Source organism: Hyla sarda, chromosome 2 (assembly GCF_029499605.1).
Source record: "Hyla sarda isolate aHylSar1 chromosome 2, aHylSar1.hap1, whole genome shotgun sequence".
NCBI lineage: Eukaryota > Metazoa > Chordata > Amphibia > Anura > Hylidae > Hyla > Hyla sarda.
In genome coordinates, this window is record NC_079190.1 from 198725091 (window position 1) to 198737420 (window position 12330).

A 12330-nucleotide genomic window follows, 5' to 3' on the forward strand; every position below is an offset into this window, starting at 1 on the left:
CCTGCAGTACCAACACAGGAGTAACTACCGGGGATGTTGTGCCAAACGTACCCCTGCATAAGTACATCTCTGCAGCAACTACAGCCCTGTGCCAGCGCTGCCGGCGTGTGGTGAGCGGAGAGGATATTATCTGTCGGGAGCGGGTGAGACACACTGTACCAGCAGTGTTCTATTTGGCTTAGATAAAAGACTGTAACAGTCTAAAGACTGTAATAAGTAACAATACATATGTTACATTATCCATTATAGCATCTATTACAGAGACTTTATTTGTTACATCATATTGCAAAGACTTTTGTACCAGCTACATTGAAAAGGACTGTTACATTTCTTTCCAGACCGGAACATTTAGCAATCTCTACCATATACTATATGGCTGCCAGAGTCTAAAAGTTTTATGGTGATCAATACCACTAGGGCCCAGTGGATTTTCACCTTTTTATTATATATCTGTGCCAGGATTATATAATTTTTTATTATACTGTTTTATAAATGTTTAATAAAAACAATTAATTATTAATTTAATTATTAATTGAAGCATTACTATAATATTGATTTGATTATGTTGTGTACCTTTTTGAGGGTAAAATCCTTGAAGGATTAGTTATAACATTTTTCTTTTATATTTTACTTCTGGCCGTTGGGTTTCGGCATATAACCAAGCATATCCTCGGATTTTTGGTTTGTGAGCTGCACACACATTTGCATTTTTTGATTTTAGTATGTACATGGCAGACAGTAATGGAAATGCTTAGGAAGGATCTGCGCTTGTCTTGGGGCTAAATGGTTATGTTGTGAGATCCCCATAACATTGTGGCTAGCTTTTTGTGAACTTGTATTTCCTCTTTGACTCTTTTTTTTTTTTTTATACTACAAATCCCACAATTCCATTTTCCTCCCTCCCACACATCAGCCACCCCACCCATTGAAACATTAATGAGCTGCATCCATTCAGAGACCTGTGGTTTTCAATCAGGGTGCCTACAGCTGTTGCATTAGTTGCAGATTGATCTGTCTCCCACCAAGCGATCCCTCCACCCATTGAAGCAGACAGGCTCCCTGTCATCAGCTGACTAGTGAGACAGGTCTCGGCCGCATTGTAGCCTGGGAAAAATCTGAGACAACATTAATTTTGTATGCTGTTAAAAATAAATATTGTGGGGAAAATCACAGAAGAATTGTGAGAAAACTGTCACACACAGGTACAGACAGTATATCATGAACTACACTACTTTTACAGACCCTGTAGCATAGTCAAATAAAAAAAAATCCTGGAATTCCCCTTTAATCATGGGTCAGATGACCCAATCTGATCAACCCAGCCTATGGCTACGGCTATGTTTAGACAGTTTGCCCATAGTTCTATACCATTAATTTTGATTGGAAATGTGGAATTTTTCTGTTGTATGACACTTTACCAAAGTTTTCTCATAGATCTAGCCTGAGACTATAAACATACTACTGACTGTAGTGTGAATGCTGTAAACCACTAGACTGCCGATGGATTCCTGGAAAACCTCAGAAAATGTTACATTTTCTGTAAACCTGGACATTGATATTGTAAGGATAGGACTAATATTGTAAGGATAGTGCCACATCTGAAGGAGATAATTATGATAATAATATTAGAAGAGGATATTGATATTTTAGAGGTCCTATATTAATTTTGAAAGCAAATTCTTAGATCACAAGGCCCCGGAGGGAAACTGATGCTAGATCTGATCCCATTCATTTGAATGGAACAGTTTCTAAATATCCAGGGTCTCAATTTTGGACGTGCCGGAGAGCACCGGACAGGGGAGTGAAGTTTACTGCGTTCCCCTGTCTGCCGTCCAGAGATAATGGACGCCGGATGCCATGAGATCTAGGCTGAGTTCACCTATGCTGGATGCCGGACATATGTGAACCCAGACTTAGCTGATTTAGTTTTTAGTTTTAAAACTGACTGCAGCTCAAAGAAGTTTATTATTGACAGCATGGAATTGCAGCAAAACAGAAGTTTTAGGATACTGTCTCATAGGAAAAATAGCCTATATTCTGAGTTTACATGGGCATACCAGCAGCATGATATGCCAACATATACTGTGGTGTACACTTGCTGGGTACAATAAGTTCAATGGGCCAAACATAGTCTCCTACTGACTACGTTGAGTCAATTTTTGAGCCAATACTGTTTTGTTGCCAGACTGCAAAGCACAGGTGACATATTGGCAGAAAGCTATGTCAGCATATACCTCAAATATGTTTCAAAAGATGAACATAGAGTTAACCATGATACTGCACATCCAGTAACAATAAAACTGCTATTTTTTGCAGCTTCCTCTGCACCTTAGCCATATTGTGGCTGCAAGGTATAAACCCAGCCTTATCTTCCAAATAAAGGTGAAGACATGGCGGGAGATTTATCAAAACCCATACAGAGGAAAAGTTGACCTGTTGCCCCTAACAACCAATCAGATCGCTTGGTTGCTATGGGGAACTGGTCAACTTTTCGTCTACACAGGTCTTAAAAAACTTTCCCATGGTCCTTGTACACAGATACTTGGTAATCTAATGCTTATTAGATCATGTTGTGTGTTTTCATACATAACAAGCTTGCTTTTTTACTGGTCACATGACATTGTAATTCAGTCGTGATACATTAGGGGGCATTAATCATTGTAGGTGTAAGTGAAGCATTTTTCTACACCTCTTTTGTGTGCTGGTAATGTGTGGAAGCACCAACATTATCAAATGGTCGCAGAGGATTTGATGCATTTTGTGGAGGAACACATTTTCTGAAATTTCACTGTTCACATACACCAGAAAGCTAAGCTAAATCTGGGCTGGTGTAGTTTAGAGACTTTTAGATGGTTGTGTGCCTTTTATTGCGCGTTTTCACAAAAAGTCTCAGTTGATAAATTCATTACCACTGCATAAGACTAACTTTAACAGCTGGCCTGTACACACTTAAAAAAAAAAAAAAAAGTATAAACGAAAAAGGCACAAAAAATAGCCTGAGGTGCAGCGCTGCGCCAAATGTGAGACAAATCTACACACAAAAACAGCTCTTAAGACAACAATAAATGCCCTCTATTGTCCTATTTTATTTTTTATAGCCATATGTGCAGCATAATTTACATTATTTGGGTAATCTTTCTATTTCTGCAGTCACTTAAAGGGGCTTGTCATTAAAAGGGGAACTCAAAAGGATAGGGGATAACATGTCTGATGGCGGGGGTCCAGCTGCTGAGGACCACTGCGAACTCCGCTGCAGCACCCCAGTCTCCGCTCCGCGCCGGATGACGATCACAGCCACCACTCCCCCTCCATTCTTGTCTATGGGAGGAGGCGTGACAGCTGTGTACTAGCCGTCATGCCCCCTCCCATAGACATGAATGGAGGGGGCATGGCTTAACGTCACGATCACTGAAGCCCCAGGCCGGGCCCCCTTTTGGATAGGGGATAACATGTCTAGAGGCGGAGTACCCCTTTAAGTCCGAGGTTTTAATATTTTGCTTTGCTACTTAGTGAGCTGACACACAAGAAGTAAAACAGAAATTTGTATATTGATAAAGATGTGTCTGATCACAGGCAGCTTCCCTTTCATGTTGCTGCAGAGAACCTTGCCTAGAGGTGGGAAAGAGAAGAAACTCTTTACTACTGATCTACTATGTAAGAAAACAAGACAAGGGTCCTAATTTACTATTGTAAACTGGACATGTCTGGCCGTGCGGCAGAATTTGGCAAAAAAATTACCAAAAAGGGATGTGGCTGCCAAGGAAAGGGGGCGTTGTCGTTGAAAATGGGCGCGTGTCCCGACATTTTCAAAAAAATCACAACATATTTACTAAGCTTTCCACAGAAAATGTGGTGGATTTGAGCTCTGGAAAACCCTACAGATCAGAACATGTGTAAAAAAAGCAAAACGTAGGAAAAAGTGCAAAATTTAGGGAAACATTAGTAAATACAGTGGAAAAAAAACCCACAAAGAAAACTCCACTCCACTCTTAGTAAATCAGGACCAAGATGTGTAAATTTGATAAGGCATTCTATAAGTATAATACTAAAAGGAAATCCGCAGTCTTAATGTCCGCAATGTAGACCGGGCCTTATGCTGACAGTGCAGGGGGTTGTAGTGCAAAAACCAGATAGCAACATTCTGCCTACCTCTATTGTAGGAAAATATAGTGAAGTACTGCAGCAAACTAGACCTTGAAAGAGTTTCAAGAATCCCTTTTTCTTGGCAGTGAAATGTTTATAGACATAGGATAGAGCACAGAGCAGAGCTGTGTGTGTAGGTTTCTCATCACAGAAAATAAGTGCACAATATGCTCTTTTACATATTTAAGGCTTCTGTATTCATTTACCATTAGGATGAAATGTTTGTAAATGTAGAGTATTAAGGCAGGAATTTTCATATTAATATCAATATTGTCTTCACCATGAATCGTCTATTTTTTTAAATATACTAGTGCAATTTTTCTTATTAATTTATAACCCTATAGGTGGTTTTTAGACATTATACTATAAATTGCCCATTCACAACCTGTGGCTTAGGAGCCACATTCAATTCAATGTATTTTTCTTTGCTGTCATCAGTAGGCTGGGCTGTCATAATGCATCTCTTTGCTTCTGTTAAACTGCTGTCTGAAACAGTGATGTATCCATTAGACAACAAACACCAGTGGCACCCAATGAATCCCAATGACTTAGAGTGGGGCCTGATGGGTACCATAGCTGTGTCCATCATTTTAACAGAATGAATATTGCTGAATGCTGCGCTAGTCTTCTTTTCAAATCTGATGAAACTATCAATGGAGGATCTGGCTACAAGGAATTATGATATGCTATTCACGTATCAAATTATTGATTAGTTATTAGTTTGCTGTAAATCTGTGTCTTAAACTAATATATTGGGACAACTTGATACTGTAGCCCCAGTGACATTTAAGCTAGCACATAGATACTATAGCAACTCAGTACACTTGTGCCAACTGGGATACAATGGAAACATAAAGCAAGGCTGCAATGTCCCATTGGATTATAGATATATTTTGTTTCACATGTTGTTAGACATTTGTTATGTCTCTGGGATGACGTTGAATCGCATGTCACCATCTACATAACATGAGAATTACAGTTAAATTATTTAATTTAAATTATTCTAATGATTACAATTCCAAACCTACACACAGTTACAAGATTAACAAAATGATACAAGATTAACACCACTAAAACTAATGGCATTCCCTTGAACATTCGTAGGTCAAGGTCAAATTATTTCTTTCCAATTTTCATATCCACTGGACAGACTTTTCCATTTAATGTTTAGGAGTTAAAGGAGAACTCCAGAATAGAAAAATTGTCCTCCATAATGCTGGCAGTAAAAAAAAAGAAAAAAATAGATACATACCTTCCTTCGCTCCCCCAGTGCCTCCGATATCCCACTCCGGTCTCCACCGCGAACCTCTTCCTGGTTATCGGTGGTCGGCGAGTCATACTGCACTCAGCAAATCACCAGCCACAGCGTAGTGCCGACTTGGCTGGTGATAGGCTTAGCGGTAGTGTGACATTTTCGTCCCCGGCACCGAAGTCGGGACTTCGCTGCAGCTGGTGATTGGCTGAGTGCAGTATAACTTGCCGACCACCGGCGACCAGGAAGAGGCATCGGGGGAGCGAAGGAAGGTACCGTATATACTCGAGTATAAGCCGACCCGAATATAAGCCGAGGGCCCTAATTTCACCCCAAAATCCCAGGAAAAGTTATTGACTCGAGTATAAGCCTAGGGTGGGAAATACATCATTGCCCCCTGTCATCATCCAGACCCCTGTCATCATCATCCCCTTGTCATCATCCCCTTATCATCCCACCCCCCCCTTCATCATCCCCCTGTCATCATCCTACACCCCCCTTCATCATCCCCTTGTCATCATCCCACACCCCCCCTTCATCATCCCCTTGTCATCATCCCCTTGTCATCATCCCACACCCCCCCTTCATCATCCCCTTGTCATCATCCCACACCCCCCCCCTTCAATATCCCCTTGTCATCATCCCCTCATGGCATCAGCCCCCCCCTTCATCATCACCGCTTGTCAATGTCTGATACAGTGGTCTTCAACCTGCAGACCTCCAGATGTTTCAAAACTACAACTCCCAGCAAGCCCGGGCAGCCATCGGCTGTCTGGGCTTGCTGGTAGTTGTAGTTTTGAAACATCTGGAGGTCCGCAGGTTGAAGACCACTGCGGCCTTCGACATCATCCAGACCCCCCCACCCCCTTTAGTTTTGTACTCACCTCCGCTCGGTGGGACGTTCGGGTGCGCTGGTCCGGTGCTGCAGGACTGTCCGGTGGGGAGGTCGTCTGGTGGGATAGTCGTTCCGGGCTGTCCATCTTCACCGGGGGGCCTCTTATCCGCGCTTCGGGCCCGGAATAGAGGCGTTGCCTTGTGCAGAAGAGGCCCCCCCCCCCCGGTGAAGATGGACAGCCCGGAACGACTATCCCACCGGACGCCCTCCCCACCGGACAGTCCTGCAGCACCGGACCAGCGCACCCTAACGTCCCGCCGAGCGGAGGGGAGTACAAAATTAAAGGGGGTGGGGGGTCTGGTTGATGTCAAAGGCCGCAGTGGTCTTCAACCTGCGGACCTCCAGAGGTTTCAAAACTACAACTCCCAGCAAGTCCGGACAGCTGATGGCTGCCCGGGCTTGCTGGGAGTTGTAGTTTTGAAACATCTGGAGGTCCGCAGGTTGAAGACCACTGAGGGCGGGGAGTTCACTCGAGTATAAGCCGAGGTGGGTGTTTTCAGCACTAAAAATCGTGCTGAAAAACTCGGCTTATACTCGAGTATATACTGTATGTATCAATTTTTTTTTTTTTTTTACTACCGGCAGTATGGAGGATAATTTTTCTAATCTGGAGTTCTCCTTTAACTTCTAAGTGCTCCTTTGTGTACTCAACTAATCCCCCCCTCTTTTTAGGAAGCTGTGTCAATTATTCAATAAGTGGAAATCCTATTAGATATTCCTCTTTGGCCATATCTCAGCAGTCCAAATGACCCTACTCAGGGATGGAATTTAACCTAGTTTGAATATAGATACTATTTACCTTCTTATGCAATTCATCTTTGTCATGTATACTTTATGCTGATATTTTCTTTTCTTTACATCCTTACATGCAATCTTGAAAAACTTGGGCACAGACCAATGTATACCACATTGTGATTGTGCCCCAGCTCACCGCTAAACATCATATAAGCACCAACTTACAAAATATAGTTCAGCAACACCACATGAAATAATTAAACTTTTAAAGGTTTTTATTCACAAATGTGACGTTTCAGGCAAGCAGTGATGCCACGTAACATGATATGGCCACGTCTTCCTTATCTCAGTGTTACTGCATCCAGCTGAAGAGGGCATCTAAGAGGAACATTTGCCTTGCCAACAGCTGGCTAATAGGGCTCTTCTCATAAGGTATCATGTCCTTTTCATTTGGACACAGGAACAGATCAAGTGTTTGCATGGCAGCAGCTCTTTTAGAAGTGAAGCACAGTCATGAAGATACTAAGTGAAACACAGAAGATACAACAAGGTTAGTAATATGAAGGAATAGAAAGTAATTACAAATTCTCACTAAAAACATGTTTTGTATTTCTCAGTGTGTAAATTTAGATAGAAATGAGTAGACACCCATTATATATATATATTGTTATTATAATTATTCATCTAAAATTGCACCAAAAAATAAATAAATAAATAAAAAAAAAATATATATATATATTTATATATATATATATATATATATATATATATATATATATATATATATATTGTTTTTGTTTTTTGGTGCAGTTTTAGATGAATAATTATAATAACAATGTTATTATTATTAATACTAATACTAATAATAATAATAATTATTATTATTAGCAGTAGTATATTTATTATTTACATATTATTGTATAAAGTAAATGCTAAATGTCCAGTGGGAACTGTAGCATACTCTAGCAATCTAATTTCACTATAACACATACATCGATCAGCCATAACAATAAAACCACTGACAGGTAAAGTGAATAACATTTATCATCTTGTGACAAGGGCTCCTGTCATGGGGTGAGATAAATCAGAAAGCAAGAGAACAGTCACTTGTTGAATTTAATATGTTAAAAGCAGCTTTTGCAGTCTGAGTAAATGTGACAATGGATAAAATGGGATGGCTAAACAAGTAAGAGACTCTCTAAAGTGGCAGGATTTTTTTTAAGGTGTTTCCAGTATGCAGTGGTTAGTACCTACCAAAAGTGGTCCAAGAAGGGACAACCAGCCAACTGGTTACACAGATATGTACACTGCAAATACTAGTTCTTCTAGTCCAATCCCATAGAACATTTGTTGTACTACACATTAATTAAAATGTTACATATTAGAAAGGTGTTAGAACACACAGTACTTTGCAGGTTTAAAGTGGCCTGGTCTAAAAAAAATCACCTTTCTTTCGCATCATGTGGATAGTTGGTTCATGTGTGTTGCTCTCCAGAGTGAAAGATGGCACCTTTATGCCCTTTGGGTAGAAGACGAGTTGGCAGTGGAAGTGTGATGTTCTAGGCAATGTTTTGCTGGGAAATCTTAGATTCTGACCTTCAGGTGGATGTTACTTGTAATTTGTACCACTTACCTAAACTTTGTTGTTGACCTAGTACCCTCCTTTATGGCTACAGTATTTCCTAATGGCAGTGGATACTTTTAGTAGGATAATGCCGTCTGGCAACATGAAAAAATTGTTTAGAAATGTCTTTAAAAACATGACAAAGAGTTTAAGGTGTTGACTTGGTGTTGACTTTTCACCTTACAGGGGGAGCTTTATCAAAACCTGTCCAGAGGAAAAGTTACTGAGTTGCCCATAGCAACCAATCAGATCACTTCTTTCATTTTCTCAGAGGCCTTTTTAAAAAGGAAAGAAGCAATCTGATTGGTTGCTATGGGCAACTCAGTAACTTTTCCTCTGGACAGGTTTTGATAAATCTTCCCCACAGTATTTAAACAATCTGCTGCTAGTTCACAACTCTGCACCTTGTCACAACTTTAAAGGATTTATCTAATGCCCCCTTCAAATGTATCTGGCGATCCAGTGACACTGTAGAACAGAGCTGGAGGGAAACTAATGGCAGAACTGATCCTATTATAAGATAGTTTACAGTTTTCTGGCACTTTAATTTTGACCCTGAATCACAGCACCGGATAGGGGAATGCATCTTGCTGCGTTCCTTTATCTGTTGTGCAAAAATAATGGGCATCGAATAATTGTCATCAGTTATGGCATCAGTTACAGCCATTTTTAGGCTAGGTTCACTGAATTGGATCGCTGAATAGATGTAAACCCAGCTTAACAAAATGTAGCAAAAAAATCTTTGAAACAAAGGTATGCTTTTTTTTTTTTTTTTTTTTTAACTGTTTATTTATAAGCTTTTTTAAATTTTTTTCCATACAAAGTGAAAAGCAAGAGATATTCAAGTATAAAATGCAGGGGTAAAATTAAAACAACAAAAAGAAACGGGATATGACATACATAACAATGTTGCATCACTGTCGATTAAATTCAAAGACATGAAGATGCATATATCAGTAGTAGGCACTTGCAAAATCGGTACTGGTATAACATTGGTCTACTGTGTGGTGAGAATACTTAAAGCATAACAGAAAAATCGAAAAAAAAAAAAAAAAGAAAGAAAAAGAAAAAACAATATAGGGAAAATCTAAGCCAAATAATAAGAACAAAAACAAGAGAGAGACAAAAGAAAAAGAATATGGAGTAAGAGCAGTAAAGATATTAGAAGCCCGCACGGCTGTGCACGAGAGCTTCTCCAAGGGGAAGAAAAAGAGGTCTAGAAGTTAAGCGTTATCAGTGAGTTCCCATGACCTCTATATTTTATCAAAAAGATGTAAGGTATTATCAATAATGGCTGACATGTGCTCCATTCTACGTATATCCCTAATCTTGTCCAGGAGACTCGACATAGGGGGAGCTCTAGGGGATTTCCACCATTGAGCTATTACACATTTTGATGCTGTCAATATGGATAACAACAATTTAAGTCGAGCTTTATTTAGGTTTACAGGTGTTAAGTTCAAAAGGTAAATCTCTGGATCAAGCAGGACATGAATTCATATCATCCTCCTGATCAGTGATTGAATCTCAAGCCAAAAGTGTCAAAGTGAGGGACAATCCCAGAAGATATGGGGCAGTGTGCCTATGGCAGACCTGCACCTCCAACAGGCAGGGGACAACTGAGGGAACAAACGTTGTAACTTATCTGGTGTGTGGTACCAGTGCGTCAAAATTTTGAACTGGTTCTCTTTGTATACCACACAGGAAGATGATTTAGAGGCATTAGCCCAAATAAGTTGCCACTGTTGAATGGATAAAGGTCTACCCAGGTAAGACTCCCGTTTGAGCATGTATGGTAACTTGTATGTTGAGAGATCTGTAGGGCAGGATAATATATTATATATGTCAGATATCAATCCTTTGGTGGATAGAGTCCCTCTAGATAATCTTTCAAAAGCTGTTGGAAGTGGGAAGGCCTCCGATATAGGGGAGGGTGTGAAGGTGGTCACATATATTTTGGTAAAGTGAGAAGGATTCTATTGGCAATTTAAAATTGTCCCGTAGGTTATGAAAAGATATAAGCTTGCGTGTAAATGGATCCACAAGATCAGCTATATTATATAATTTGGCTTGTATCCAAGGGGATACAATGGAGACATCCATACTGAGGGGGAGGGAGGGGTTAAATACAGAGAACTTTTCACAATTTTGATTTACTTAGTTTGGACTATAGCTCTTAGCTCTTTAAATACAGTAACTATTACTAAATTCATAATTTTTGTTTGTTGCCATAAGCATCTTCCTATGCCCTGTACATTTTGAAATGAAAAAATAATAAGTAGAATTTATTCCTAAATTTTGCTTCAGATGTTGATAAGTTACCTAATGTTGTCTGTAAATTTAAAGTGCGAAATGCTGGAAAAAATAATTTGGTAAAATAAAGTTTATTGAAGAGGAGCATGAAAAACTATAGCACATTTGTTTTTCTTTTAGAATCCACTTGTAAACCCAAGGCTATTAAGATTGTGTTCCTCTTTCCTGATTCCAAATGTTGGTTTCTTCCTCCTCCTTGTTTAACAGCTTAGAAAAATAAGAAATGTGTTGTTTTTTTTATATCCCAAGATAAAACTGTAAAGAACTTAAGTGATTACTTAACAAAATAGAAATAAAATTCAAATATAATGAATACCATTAAATAAAGGTGATTCTGTGAATTTGCCTGATTTTCAGTTTACTTGCAAATGATTTGCGCACCTCTTACTAAATGGGTACAATTTGAAAAAAACTGAACTACATCTGGTATGAAGCCTCTTTACTTCATAATTACAGAACGCTCCACTTTTTATGCAATTGAGTCAAATTGTTAATGCAAGTTCCTTCAATCTGGGTAAGTGTATTTCCTAAAAACAACTCCAAATGCTCAAATTGCATCAATTTAGTGTTTGTGAGTCTTACAACTTCTCCACATAAACGGTCATCTTGTTCCCTTGTTTTTTTCCTTGAATTTTTTTCAAATTCTGTATCTACAATTGTTCAGGGTATATATACATATTGTACATACATACAGTAAACCTCTGTAAGAATACCTCTTCAAAACAACTATCTTTGACCTAGACTATATTTTTCTGCGACAGATTTTCAGTTCTTAAAATGTATTCTGTATGATCTTGTTTGAGAGGACCAACCTCTAAAAGTTTGTTTTAAATAGTATTTTTGGGTGGTTGTCACAAAGGTGTTTTGATGTATTTAAAGGGGTAACCTAAAGTTTATGGGCTCTCATGAAAAATGTGTAAAGCTGGGTTCACATACATCAGTCGTCCGGCATAGTTTCCCTCCGGAGTGCACCGCAGGGAAACTGATGCTGGAACTGATCCCATTCATTTGAATGGGACAGTTCATAATCATCCAGTGTATCATGAACATATTTATTGAAAACCATATGTGTTAAGAAGGCAGATATTTGTCCTTCTATTTTGTGGTATGTCTAAATCTATTTTTGCACTTTTGGAAAAAATGATTAAAAAATGATTAAAAAATTATAATTTTTCCTGGTTTACAGTTTCAGAAATCTAATATACATTAAGGAAAGCTTTTGAATGATGCTCCATTGGTCATAATTTTAATGATTCTACTTCCTTCAGGTGGAAAACTGTAAAATAATGAGGTCAGAAAAGGTCAATGAAAAATGCAATACATGATCTACCAGTCTCATTTCACTAGTGGGATTTACTAGAAATGCAA